Source organism: Serinus canaria, chromosome 25 (genome assembly GCF_022539315.1).
Source record: "Serinus canaria isolate serCan28SL12 chromosome 25, serCan2020, whole genome shotgun sequence".
Taxonomy (NCBI): domain Eukaryota; kingdom Metazoa; phylum Chordata; class Aves; order Passeriformes; family Fringillidae; genus Serinus; species Serinus canaria.
The window spans coordinates 5,546,635-5,558,833 of NC_066338.1; the positions used below are offsets into that span (position 1 = coordinate 5,546,635).

Genomic DNA, 12,199 nt, shown 5'->3' on the forward strand with positions numbered 1-12,199 from the left:
ATTTTGTTGTCACCTGGCCAGACTGTGCCAGTTCTGTTTTACCAGTGGGCAGGGTCAGCACCAAGGACACAGACTCCAGCTGAAGGAATCAGTGCCATTTACTGCAGCTCAAAGCAGCAAAGAATCACAAAAGGAGCAGCTCAGCAATGCACCCAACCACCACCACCAAATATTGCCTGCAGTTATTAACAAAGATCCAGCACCATTTACCCTCAGCCTTTTCCATCCCCCAGATCCACACAGCAGCTGGGGGAAGCTGTCACAGCCAAGGGCTGCAGAGCCACTCCTGGGCACTGGGAATTCCTGCAGGTGCCTCCAGCCACAGGTGAGGCTCCAAGCCCGCTGGGAGAGGGCCCAGCTCTGACAGTGCTGAATGAACAAACTGACAGCACTTCTAGTGGGGGAACATCTGCTTTCATGCTCCTCTTGGCTCCCTCCCAAAGCCTGGCCAGGGCCCCAGGAGGAACCAAGGGAGCTGACTTTGATCCTTCAGCCCCAAACAAGGCCAGATGTCAGATTTCATGGCCTTGTCTGGCTGCTAAACACACAAAGGTCAATACATGTTTCACTAAGGAGTGCCTACATCTATCCCAGTGCTAATGACTAGGGAGCAGATACAAAGATAACCTTTGGCTGGAAGGTTCATCCAGAGGCACCTTTGGCTCAGGGCCTGCTGTCCAGGCCTCCCTCAGGGCTGTTGTCCAGGCCTTGGCACTTCAGGGACGTGGTTTAGTGCTGGGCTGGGCACTGCTGGGTGACCGGCTGCACTGGCTGAGCTCAGAGCTCTTTTCCAGCTGAAAGGATTCTGGGATTCCATGGTTATATCTGCTGCATTCAGCTGGGTCTACTTTAGCAGCATGACTTTGCTCAGAAAGTTCCCTCTTGCCCAGCTCCTGGGGCCTGAGGCTTCAGCTCCTTCAGCTGCTGGTGCTGAGCTGCTCATGCTGAACGAGACGACTCGGAGAGACCAACACAGTCCATCCAATTCCTTCTGGGACACAGAGAGGGGAGGCTGTGCAAACAGGAGCATTGTTTGCTGTGGCCTCCTCTCTGCCCTTCACGCCTTTCAGCGCTCTGAACCAGCCAAGAGCTTTCTCCAGGAGTGCAATGGAGCAGCTGTTCCTGCTCCAGGGCCTGGCTCTCTCCAGTCTCTGACCTTGCCTGGTTCTGTCCCTCTTGCTGTGCCCTCTGTTACCCCAGGGCTCGCTGGCCATTGCCCAGGACTGTGGGACTGGCACAGATCCAGTGCTCGAGACCCTCCTCTCTGTGCCCTTGGAGCTGCCTGGGCACAGCAGCCTTTTCCATCTGGAAGCTCCCCATGGACAGGGAGTCCCCAGCTCTGTTCCCTGCACAACCTCCAGGAGCCCAGGGCTGCCATCTCAAGTCCCTGCTGGCACTGGGGGCTCCCAGGTGCCTCAGGCTGCTGTGACAGCGCTGCAGACGGGAGGGAAGAGGGGCAGAGGCTGTGCTGAAAGTCAGCTCCATCTGCTGCTGCTGCTGCTGTGGGGTCATTTGTGCAGCCCTGGCCAGAGTCAGGGATCAGATCCAGGCCCTGCTGCTGCTCCCTTGGGATCAGCCCCAGTTTGGCTGTTGCTGTCAGGGCCAGCAGAAGCCCTGGCTGGAGCAGCAGGTGCTGACAGTGCCCCAAGCCCCAGGGCTGGAGGGGTCCCTGGGCTGGGGCTGGCAGGGAGCTGCCCCTTGTTCTCCCTCCGCCCCAAGCAAAGCTGGGCCGGGCACAAGTGGGGCAGCACAGCCAGCAGGGAGCCTGCCAGTCTCTTCCAGCCCTGTCTGCTCAGAGCTTGGCCCTTGGAGCCTCAGGTGGCCAAAGGCAGCTGCTGCTGGTCCCTCTGGGTGTGCCCGTGTTCAGCAGTGCTGCTCCATCAGTTTGTGCCCAGCAATGGGGAAAAGCCTCAGCCCTGCAGGGCCAGGAGCTGCCGGGCTCTGCCTGAGCAGCTCAGCCAGCAGGAAGGGAGCTGCTCCACACAGGGACCAGCAGCAAAGGACATTCCTTTTGCAGGATACATGTTCTATTTAAAGGAAAAAAAAAGGAAAAAGAAAAAAAATCTATAAAAAATGTGAAAGATAAAACCAAAACCCAAGTGTTAGGGAAAAAACTCGTGCAACTTTGCATTAAGAGGTAAATGATCTTTTGAAAAAGAGAACTCAGTTATTTACATTGTAAATGTGCTGATGGCATGGATGCATCTTATTGACCTCAGCAGCCTTTTAAAAGATTTTGGGCTTAGTTTCCAAGACTGGTATTTCAAATTATGGTCAAAGCAAGAGGAAATTGCTTTGTGCCCTTCAGGCTCCAAGCAGGACTGGGAATGGAAACTCTGTCAAACCCCAAAACCTTTAGAAGATGACCTTCCTTCTCACCCTGGTAATGAGCTGCACATTCCTTTTGAAACTGTCAGGGCTTTCTTAAAGACACCAAGTCCCACTTACGGATTTTTGCTCTGGTTTGGAAGTGCAGAAGGGCAATTCTCCATCCCTCAGCTCCAGCCTGCACTGCCTCAAGAACACGGCCCACTCGCCAGCTTTGGCCCACTTGTGGCACTTCTAGAGGAGGAAGAAAGTGCAATTGCACAATTCCAGCAAATATAGAGGGAAGAACAGGACAGACAAAACACCCTGTGCAGACCCAGGCATTTAGATGGGACTGTGGAGAGTCTGGGTCCTTGCCAATCGGATGTGTGTCCCCAGCTGCAATCTCTGGGCCTGCAGGAGAGTCTCACTCACCTGCCAAAGCAGAAAGCTCAGGCGCTGTGCTCGCAAGGGGCTCGTCTGATGCAAAGCTGTCAGAGCAATGAGAGGGCAGAGCCAACCCAGCTGGGCCCAGGGCTGAGCCCAGCAGAGCTCTGGCAGAGCCCAGAGCAGGCTCAGCACCTGCAGAGCCTGGCTGCAAGGAGAGAAAACATAAACTGTCTGTCAGCTGAGGGCTCCTGTCCCCTTGTACCAATGCCCACAGTGCCCAGGCCATGCTGGCTGTGCCCAGAGCTGTGCCCAGACTGCCCATCCCTGCTGCCTTTGGCAGCAGAGCAAGAGGGCAGGACATGTGCCCAGCCTGCAGCCAGCCACGGCAGATCCAGCCCTCAGCAGCTGCCCAGAGCAGGATGCTCCTGTGCTCGCTGCCATCTCCCAAAATCTCTGATCCCACCCTGCCAAGCAGACAGGGACCCACCTCACGCCATCCACTGCTGGAAGAAAAGCTGCTCCCAAACCATGTCCTCAGCCTTCTCCAAGGGCATGGCCCATCCACACCATAGCTGCTCCCAAGCACTTCCCCATCCACACTGGACCACACAGAATGCTTCCTCTGGAAAAACAAACAACACATTATTGAAAAGAGATTGGAGACAAAAAGGGAAAACAAGAAAAAAGAAAAAACTCTTATCTCTGTCAGGGCCTTGAGGAAGACCCAACCCCTACACCCTAGGGAAAATCCCAGCCATGGGTGAGGGAAGCCCACACTTCCTCTCCTTCCCCCTGCACTGCCCCGCAAAATCCCAGTGATCCCCAAGCAAACAAGGGCAGTGGAGCAGCCCAAGCCCTCACTTGTCTGCAAAGCAAAGCAGCTGTGCACAGGTTCTGGAGCCCCACCTCTGCTCCCACCATGGGGCTTTGTTTGTGTTGGGCTGGCTGCCCCAGCCCCAGCCCCAGCCCAGGCCACGGTGGGTGCTGGGGGCTGTTGGCAGGGCCAGGAGCCCACTCCCATTTCCTACCCACCCCAGCCCATCCCCCCAGCCATGCCCAAAAGCAGCTGGGCAGACGACTGAAGAATGAGTTGCATCTGCCCCAGAAAAGGGGGAACCTTTGCTTCCCTGCCAGGCTGGGCAATGCCCAAATCTGGGAGCATTACCCCGGTTGTGGAATCATCTGCAAATTCCCTGTGGACTTTGGCTTTGAAGAAGGTGCCAGAATCAAAGTCCATCATTTTCAGCTGCTGGTGGCCAGGCTGAGGAAGAGCTCGTCATCCTTGATGTCATCCTTCCTGTCTCCAGCAGCAGCAGCAGCAGCATCCCCACCGGGTACAGTTTCTCCAGGGGCTCCTTCTCCTTCCCTGTGGTGAGACCAGGCTCTCAGGGCCTGCCCAGGGCCCCAGCTGTCAGGGAACCAGGACAAGCCAAACCAGCTTGGATGGCGGCCACCAGTGCTGGGCAGAGCAGCTCAGCTCCAGCACAAGGGCTGTGTGTTCCCATCCCATGACCCCAGGGCAGTGACACAGGCAGCACAAAAAGGTCTGGGTTCCTTTGCTTCTGATTGCCAAGGCCTGTGTGCAGCTGGAACTTACCAGGGCCCTGGATCAAAGTGTGCCTGTGACTCTCTCCCTTCTTCTACGGATGAGGAATATCCTGCACCCAAGGATCACAGAGCAGGTCTTCTAATGTGGGTCTGTCCAAGAAGTGCATGGATAAACACCACCTGATCAGATCTTGGCACGCTGGGGAGAGAAAGCAGAAACTGCCGCTCAGCTAGAGAAGGCTCCTGTCTGCTTTGCCCCACTATTCCCATGCCCAGGCCATTCTGGATGCGCTCAGAGCTGGGCCTCAACCTTCCCATCAATTCCCTGTTCTGGAGGAGAGCAGGACATGTGCCACCTCCTCAGCAGCAGCTAGAGTGGGATACTCATGAGCTCGCTGCTGGCTCCCAGCTCTGGTATTCCCCCCGTGCCCAGAGAAGAGGATCCACCTTGAGAGAGCCTTTGTGGCAGAGAGAGCTGATGGTCCCAGGTGATGTTCTGGCCCCTCCTGAAAGGGTGCTCCCCGCAGACCATCTGGTGCAGCAGGATGCCCAGGGACCAGATCGTTGCTGCCTCGCCATAGTACCAGCCCAGCTGGGTCCATTCCGGGGGGCTGTATGACCGTGTTCCTATGGAATACAGATGGACTTCAGCAGGGGGATGCTGCTGCTCCCACAGCCTGGCCCCAGCATCCCTGGGCGTGTGGGGGCTGCATCAGTGGCATACAGGGTCACCCACTGCCCTCTCAGCAGCACATGGGACTTGTGTACAAACTTAGGCTTGAAAAAGAAGCCACTGGTGTTGGAGGAGGGCAGCCCTGGCTCGGCCTGACCATGAAATGTAAAACAAAAACCCCCTCTGTGCTGGGGAGAAAACATGCCCTTATCCTCCCTGCCTGCATTGCCCCAAAAATATTATGAAGCCGAGGAAACAGGGTGAGTGGAGCAGTCCAAGCCCTTCCTCTCACCTGCACACCAAACTGGCTGGGGCACAGGTTCTGACCCCCCTCTCTGCCACCCACACCCGTGGGGGTTTTTGTTGGGGTGGCTGCACCAGCCCAGCCTCAGTCCTGGAAAGAGTGGCTACAAAGGCTGCCAGCAGGGCTGGAAATGGCTCCTCACCCAGCCCTGCTCTAAAGCAACTCAGCTAAACACTCCGTGCCCTGACTGGCAGCAAAAGGGAGAATCCCCGCTGCCACAGCCAGCTTGGCCTGGGAGATGTTGGGCCATGAGATGCCAGCACCGGGAGCACATCCCTGTGGAGGCTGACCTGCAAAGTGAGTGTAGGCTGTGTCTTGCAGGTAGGTGCCACAGCCAAAGTCGATCAGCTTGGCCTGCCCGGTGGCCAAGTCAACCAGGATGTTCGCTGGTTTGATGTCGCGGTGCAGGACCCCGCAGCTGGTGCAGTGCCGCACGGCCTCCAGCACCTGGCGGAACAGCTCCCGCGCCACCTCCTCGGGCAGCAACCGCCGTGCCCGAATCAAATGCCGCAGGTCCTGACACCGCTCTGGCCGCTCCAGCACCATCACGATGTATCTGGGGAGCTCGAGCCACTCCAACAGCTGCACCACACCGGGGAAGCCGGTGGACACCTTGGCCAGCAGCACGATCTCCAACGGTGCGCTGGTGCCGTCGGGCTGCGGGAGGAGCACGATGCCGTCAGGGGGGGCCGATGCCGTGCCAGGACAGGGGAAACCCTCACCCAGACCGGGATGCTCTGCGCCCTGCGCTGGCCCCACGTCCTCTCTGACTCGAGCTGTCCTGGCGGCTCCCACCCTGCCCGGCCTCGGCTCATCCCCGTCCGGCAGCGCCGGCTTCTGCCGCTGGCCCCGCTCACTCACCAGCTCGCCCCAGTGCCGGACGCGGTTCCGTGGCACCACTTTGATGGCCACCTGCAAGACAAGGGCAGCAGCGGGCTGAGCTCGCCGCCCGCCCTGCCCAGCCGCATCCTCCTCCTCCTCGTCTTCCTCTGCCGCCCTCCTCCTCCCTCGCCCTCCTCCTCCTGCGCCGCCGCCGGCCCCGCCGCTCACCGGGGCGCCGTCCGAGAGCCGCGTGGCCGCGAAGACGCTGCCGAAGCCGCCGCGCCCCAGCAGCGAACCCAGCCGGTACCGCTCCTGCAGGGCCTCCTGAGCCTTCCCTGCGGGCGAGACGCGGCTGTCAGCGCTCGGCCCGGGGCCAGCCACGGCCCCCGAGCGCCCCTCACCCGCCCCGGGCCGGCCATCCCCGGACGTTCGTTCTTTGGAATACGACCCGGGAGGCTCGGGGCCGGCGGCCGCGCTGCCGGAGCGGCGGAGCTCGGGCTGGGGAAGCCGCGGCGGAGGCGGCGGGAGCGGCCGCGCCGCGTGTGTCCTCCGCGGGCCCCGGGAGTAGCCGGAGCCGGGGCCGGGGCCGGGGCGGCGGCGGCGGTCTAGACTGGACCCTGCGTCGGGGCCGGCGTCGGGTCCGGGGCCGGGCTCGGGCCAGGCGGAGGCAAAGGGCGGCGATGCCGCCCGAGGCCCAGGCACTGATGCCCGCCCAGCAGCGCCACAGCCAGTACAGCCAGAGCCAGGCGGAGGCGAGACCGCGGCGGGACGCCGGGGACAAGGACGGGAACGGGGCAGCCCCGCTCGGGGCCGGGGACGGGTCGGGGGCATGGCCCGGCCCGTCAAGGGGAGAGGGAGGCGGGGAGAGGAGAGGGAGGCCGGGAAAGAGGCCTCGAGAGGAGGATGCCCGACAGCGGGAAAGGGAGAGAAAGCAAAAGAGAAAGAAAAAGAGTCTTGAGCTTCTCTGCTTTGGCTGCTGCTGCTGTCCCCGCTGCCGCTGCCGCCGCTGCAACTGAAGCCCCGGGGCCGTTCGTCCCCGTGTCCGTTCCCCGCTCGCCCCACGAGCCCCACGGCCGAGCCCCGCGCGCCCCGGGGACAGCCCCTTCGTCTGTCCGAACACGGGAACTTTGCAGGCTTGAGCCCAGATGCAGAGCCCTGACTCCTGCACGCTGGCAGAGCAATCCCCTCGCTTGCTGCTGTGCATTGTCCTTGCTGAGGGTCAAACACTGTCGGGGCACCTTCCCTTGGAGTAGGATTCCTACCTGACCCCAGCACTGCACTTACATCTCCAGTGTTGCATTCCAGTAAAAACAGGGCAAGGAAAACTGTGTGTGGCTCATGGTATTTTAGAGTGTCTAAAACTGGCTAAGTCACCAATCTTAGAGGTGAGGTGCATCTGGAATTAATGGGATGGAGAAGTAGTGCAACATGGAAAAAGGGAGTGTAGAGATAAATAGAGGAAAACATCTTGGATTGTTTGTTTCCTTTTCATTTCACTTCTGGAAAGCTGTTTCAGCTTTCCGGGAATCTTCTCCTGTCTGCTCTTCTCAAGAAGCTCTCCTGGAGAACAGAGTTGAGCTTCTGTCACAAGATTTGGCACCAGCTACAACTTCTCTTGGGCTTTCCACACTGCACTGTGTGTGCAGCAGGACTTTTGCAGCAAAGCAGGAGAAAAGTTTGGAGAACTTTCCATGTTCTTTCTTTTCCTGGTGGGCTGGGGAGTTGTGCCACTGGTGAAGTTTTCATTGTGAGTGTTGGTGCTGGTTTAGGGTAAATTTTGGGAGGAAACCTTCAAAAGTGGTCCATCTAGAAAGCAAGTTCAAGTGGCCTCTCCCCCTAGTAGTTCAGGAAAAGACTTCCCTCCAGAGCAGTTTTAAACAGTTCCAAGAAAAAGGAAAGTCACAGTCTGAGGAGCTCCTCTGCCTAAGCTAGCTAAAAATCAAATTGCTAGCCCTGGGCTGTGAAGGCACCAGGAAATTTCCAAATCTAGGCACTGTCAGTCCCTGCCAACACCAGATCTGGAAGGTGCTGGAGCCAGAAACTTAAAATTCCAAATTTTGGCTTTCTGTGCCAGCAAATCACTGGACTTGGGCTGTGTCGGCACCAGGAAGTTTTCAGATCTGGGTGCTGGCACTGCTAGCAAACACCAGGTCTGGGTCGTGTCGTTGCCAGCGACAGAAATCTTTTGGGTTTGGCCTCTGCAGGAACCGGGAAATTTCCAAATCTGGGTGCTGGCACAGCAAACACAAGATGTGGGAGGTCCCAGAGCCAGTAGCAGGAAGTTGCCAGGTTTTGGATTTCTGTGCCAGCAAAGTGCTGCATTTGGGCTGTTCCTGAATAGGGAAATCTCCAGATCTGTGCACTGGCAGTGGCAGCAAACAGCCCATTTATGTCTTCAGGCTCCAGGAGGGACTGGATCTGGACCCCTTATTTTCCTTCCTTCTTTCCTTCCTTCCTTCCTGGGGTCCTGCTGCCAATGAACACCAGACTGGGCGATGCTGGCAAGGGGAAATTGCCAGGTTTCAGCTTTCTTTGCCAGCAAATTGCTGGACATGGGCGGCGCCAGAACAGAAAATTTGCCAGATGTGGGCACTGGCAGTGCTATTGTATGGGGGGAACGGTGCGGGATGCGGAGGTTCAGGGACATCACACGACAACCAATATGATCCAGTGAAGCCAAATTTATTATCCCTAAAAAGACTGTATTTATAATATTCTCTACTGTCCACGCATCTCTAGCTAATACATGATTGGTTTGGCCTCGCTGTTCACCCATCTAAGATAGGATGCTGATTGGATCATCTGACTTTTCACACGCCTGGCTGTGGTTTTCTGTCCCACCCATGAACTGTCTTTTTCCTCACTTTCCCAAGCTCACTGGCAAACTTGTTGAGTCCATTTGACTCTTCTTCTTGTATCCTTTTCAAGGATATACCGAGGATTATCCCAAGCAGGCTGGATTGTGCATTGGATGAATATGGCCATTGTTTCTCAAAAACTCCTCAATCTGCAAGAAATCCTCAACACTATTGCACATCAGATTAGGGTGGGGAATGTGCCAGCACTGGGAACTTGCCAAATACTAACTTTCTGTGCCAGCAATTATTTGAAATATTCTGGATCTGGGCACTGGCAGTGTCACAAAGATAAGATCGGGTTGCTGTAGGTACCAGGTATTTGCCTGGTTTTGGCTATCAGTGCCAGCAAATTCCTGCACTTGGGCTCTGCCGGCACCAGGAAATTTCTGGATCTGGGCACTGGCAGTGCTGGCAAACACCAGATGTGGGTGGTGCTGGCACCAGGTATTTGCTAGGTTTTGGATTTCTGTGCCAGCAAATTGTTGCACTTGGGCTCTGCAAGCACTGGGAAATTTCTGGATCTGGGCATTGGCAATTGCAGGAAACCCCAGATCTGGGCAGTGACAGTCCTGGCACCAGGAAATTGCCAGATTTTGTCTTTCTTTTCCAGAAACTTTCTGTACTTGGGCTGTGCTGGAACCAGGAAATGTCCGGAACGGGGCACAGGCAGTGGCAGCCAACACCAGATCTGGGCAGTGCTGGTGGCAGCATTGGGAATCTGCCGGGTTTTGGCTTTCTTTGCCAGAAAATTGCTGCATTTGGGTTGTTCCCGCACTGGGTAGTTGCCAGAGCTGGGCACTGGTGGTGCCAGCTAAAACCAGATCTGGGCGGTGCCGGTGCTGGCACCAGAAAATTGCTGGGTCTTGGCTTTCTGTGCCAGGAACCTGCTGGACTTGGGCTGTGCTGCCACTGGGAAACTGCTGGATCTGAGCACTGGCAGTGCCAGCAAACACCAGATCTGGGTGGGGCCAGCACCAGGTGTAAGAGCCAAAATGAGGGATGTGGGACTCCAGGGGCTCTCCAAAATGCAGTTTATTCCATCCATGATGTTACAGCAGTCCAGGGCCATGGGCGACAGAGCTGTGCCCACAGCTGTCAGCTCCAGCTGCAGGCAGGCCTGGAGACCCTTTGGTTTTTGTTACAATGCATTACATGCTTTTCTTTACTGAGCATCTTCATGCAGTAGAACCAATCTATCCCTTAACTATTACCTATGGCCTATCATAACTACTATAATTACCATATTCATGTTACTATTCTCCAATCACTAAAAGGTAGTCCATTACAGTTTAAGCTAGAAGTTGTTTTTCAGTTTACTTGCAGTGGAAAATTGAGACTGTTTTTCTACTTGCAACTTTGCTGACTTGTTTGCCTGTGCTCTCTTTCTGCTTGGTAATGTGAAATACAAAGCTGTGTTTCATGTGTCAGGTACATACAGGCAATATGTGTATTTGTGATTGTAATATGTGTGGAAACCAATCATGGGACAGTTATAAAGACCAATTCTAATAATAACTGAGAAAAGTAAAGCATGGAAGAATGCCTTTGAACCTACCCTTTGTTTGCAATTAACCTTTCAAAGCCTTAAGTTGATTTAGGAGCCTTTCAATTAAAGCTTTAAGGATTTGCTTTTTGACAGGAATTTTGTTCTTGCAGTTAAGCATTAAAGAGTTTTGCAGTAATCACCTTCTGAAGTATATTTTAGAATATTGTGTGTAGTAAGGATCTTTTGAAACTATAGCTTTAGAATATATAAAAAGGGAACATGCAGCTTGAGAAAGATGAACATCAACTCAAGGATTAATAGGTTTGACCAAGGGAAGCTGGACATCATTGTTATGAGATTTATAGTCCTTGTATAGGCTTTTCCCGCCGCCGCCCGGAGCGGAGGAGGCTGCGCGGGGCAGAGAGCGTGTGGGGCGGGCGGGGGAGCCGGGCACGGGCCAGGCCGGGCACGGGCTGCGGGTGCTGCCGGCGGCTGCGCGGTGTCTCTTGGCCAAGGAGATTTCTGGCTGGGTCGCTCGGAGTCTTGTTTTATGGCGTTTGTCCCATGGCTCTCCCGCTTCTCCTTCAGCCCGCGGCGGGGCGAGGGAGCGATGCAGAAATGAAGGCGGGAGACGGGGCAGGGGCATGGCGGGGTTAGAGACCCAAGCCCCGGGCTCAGAGATCTCCCGCTGCTGTTTGTCCGGGGACGGGGCAGAGTCAGGAAGCCTGGCGGCTCCTAAAGATTCCCTCCCTCCTTCCCTCCCTGGGAGCGGTGGGGCGTGAGGAGGCGCAGGGGAGGGGCAGTGGCGGTGCTGAGGGTGACTGAGAGAGGAGGAAGAGTGAAGAGCCTTGGGATGTCAGCACGGAGCACCTGTGACTGCTCCTGCCCTCTCTTTAGCAGCCCAGAGTCTTGCAGGATGTGAGCATGGAGCGCCTGTCTCTGCCGGTGACACCTGGCTCCCTAGAAGGCCCAGAGAGCCCTGCGATGTCAGCGTGGAAGCCGTGTGAGTGCAGGTGACTCCGGGCTTTTTAGAAACCTGGATCCCTCTGGGATGTGAGGATGGAAGCCTTGGGAGGGCCTTTGAGTTGAGAGCTCTTACGCAGTTTAGAGAAACCTGGGATGTCACCGTGGAGCCACTGTCAGTGCCGGTGACATCAGAGTTCTCTAGCAGTGTAGAAACACAGGGGATGTCAGCACAGAGCTGCTGTCATTGCCTGTGACATCCCTGGCTCTTTAGGAGCACAGCGGCCTCTGGCTTGTCACGATGGAACCCCTCTAAATGGCTGTGACAAAGCACTTCTTTAGCAGCCTGGAGACACCTGGGATGTCCCTGTGGAGTTCCTCTAACAGCGTGTGACCTCATGGTTCTTTTGCAGCCTTAGACACCCTCGGAATATCACCACAGAGCCTGTGAGTGCCTGTGACATTACAGCTCTTTAGCAGCATGGAGTCTTCTAGGATGACAGCGTGGAAGCCCTGTGAGTGCCTGTGACATCACAGCTGCTTAGCAGCCTAGAGACACTTGGGATGTTGCCACTGAGTCCCTGTGACAGCCTTGAGGTCAGTGCAGTTGGGCAAACGGGGGACTCCTGGGATGTCCCCATGGAGCCCCTGGGATTGCACATGACCTCAGTGTTCTTCAGGAGCTTGGAGACCTCTGGGATGGCCAAATGGGCTCCTTAGCAGGTCGAGACACCTCTGTTGTCCTCATGGACACCAGTGACTGCCTGTGACCTCGCAAGTCTTTGGAAGATGAATGAGCTCTGGGATGTCACCGTGGATGCCCTGTGACTGTTTGTGATCTCTACTTC

General features: G+C 56.3%; 1 protein-coding gene and 2 pseudogenes across 1 annotated transcript in view; 1 reads left to right on the forward strand and 2 right to left on the reverse strand.

Moving 5' to 3' along the window:
* LOC115485198 (uncharacterized) overlaps window positions 1-12,199 on the forward strand; it is a 2,106,330-nt gene that overhangs the window by 1,184,485 nt on the left and 909,646 nt on the right.
* The window catches only part of LOC103825013 (zinc finger protein 208-like), a 742,626-nt pseudogene that overhangs the window by 153,419 nt on the left and 577,008 nt on the right, over window positions 1-12,199 (reverse strand).
* LOC127060575 (serine/threonine-protein kinase pim-2-like) lies at window positions 4,338-8,691 on the reverse strand (annotated as a pseudogene).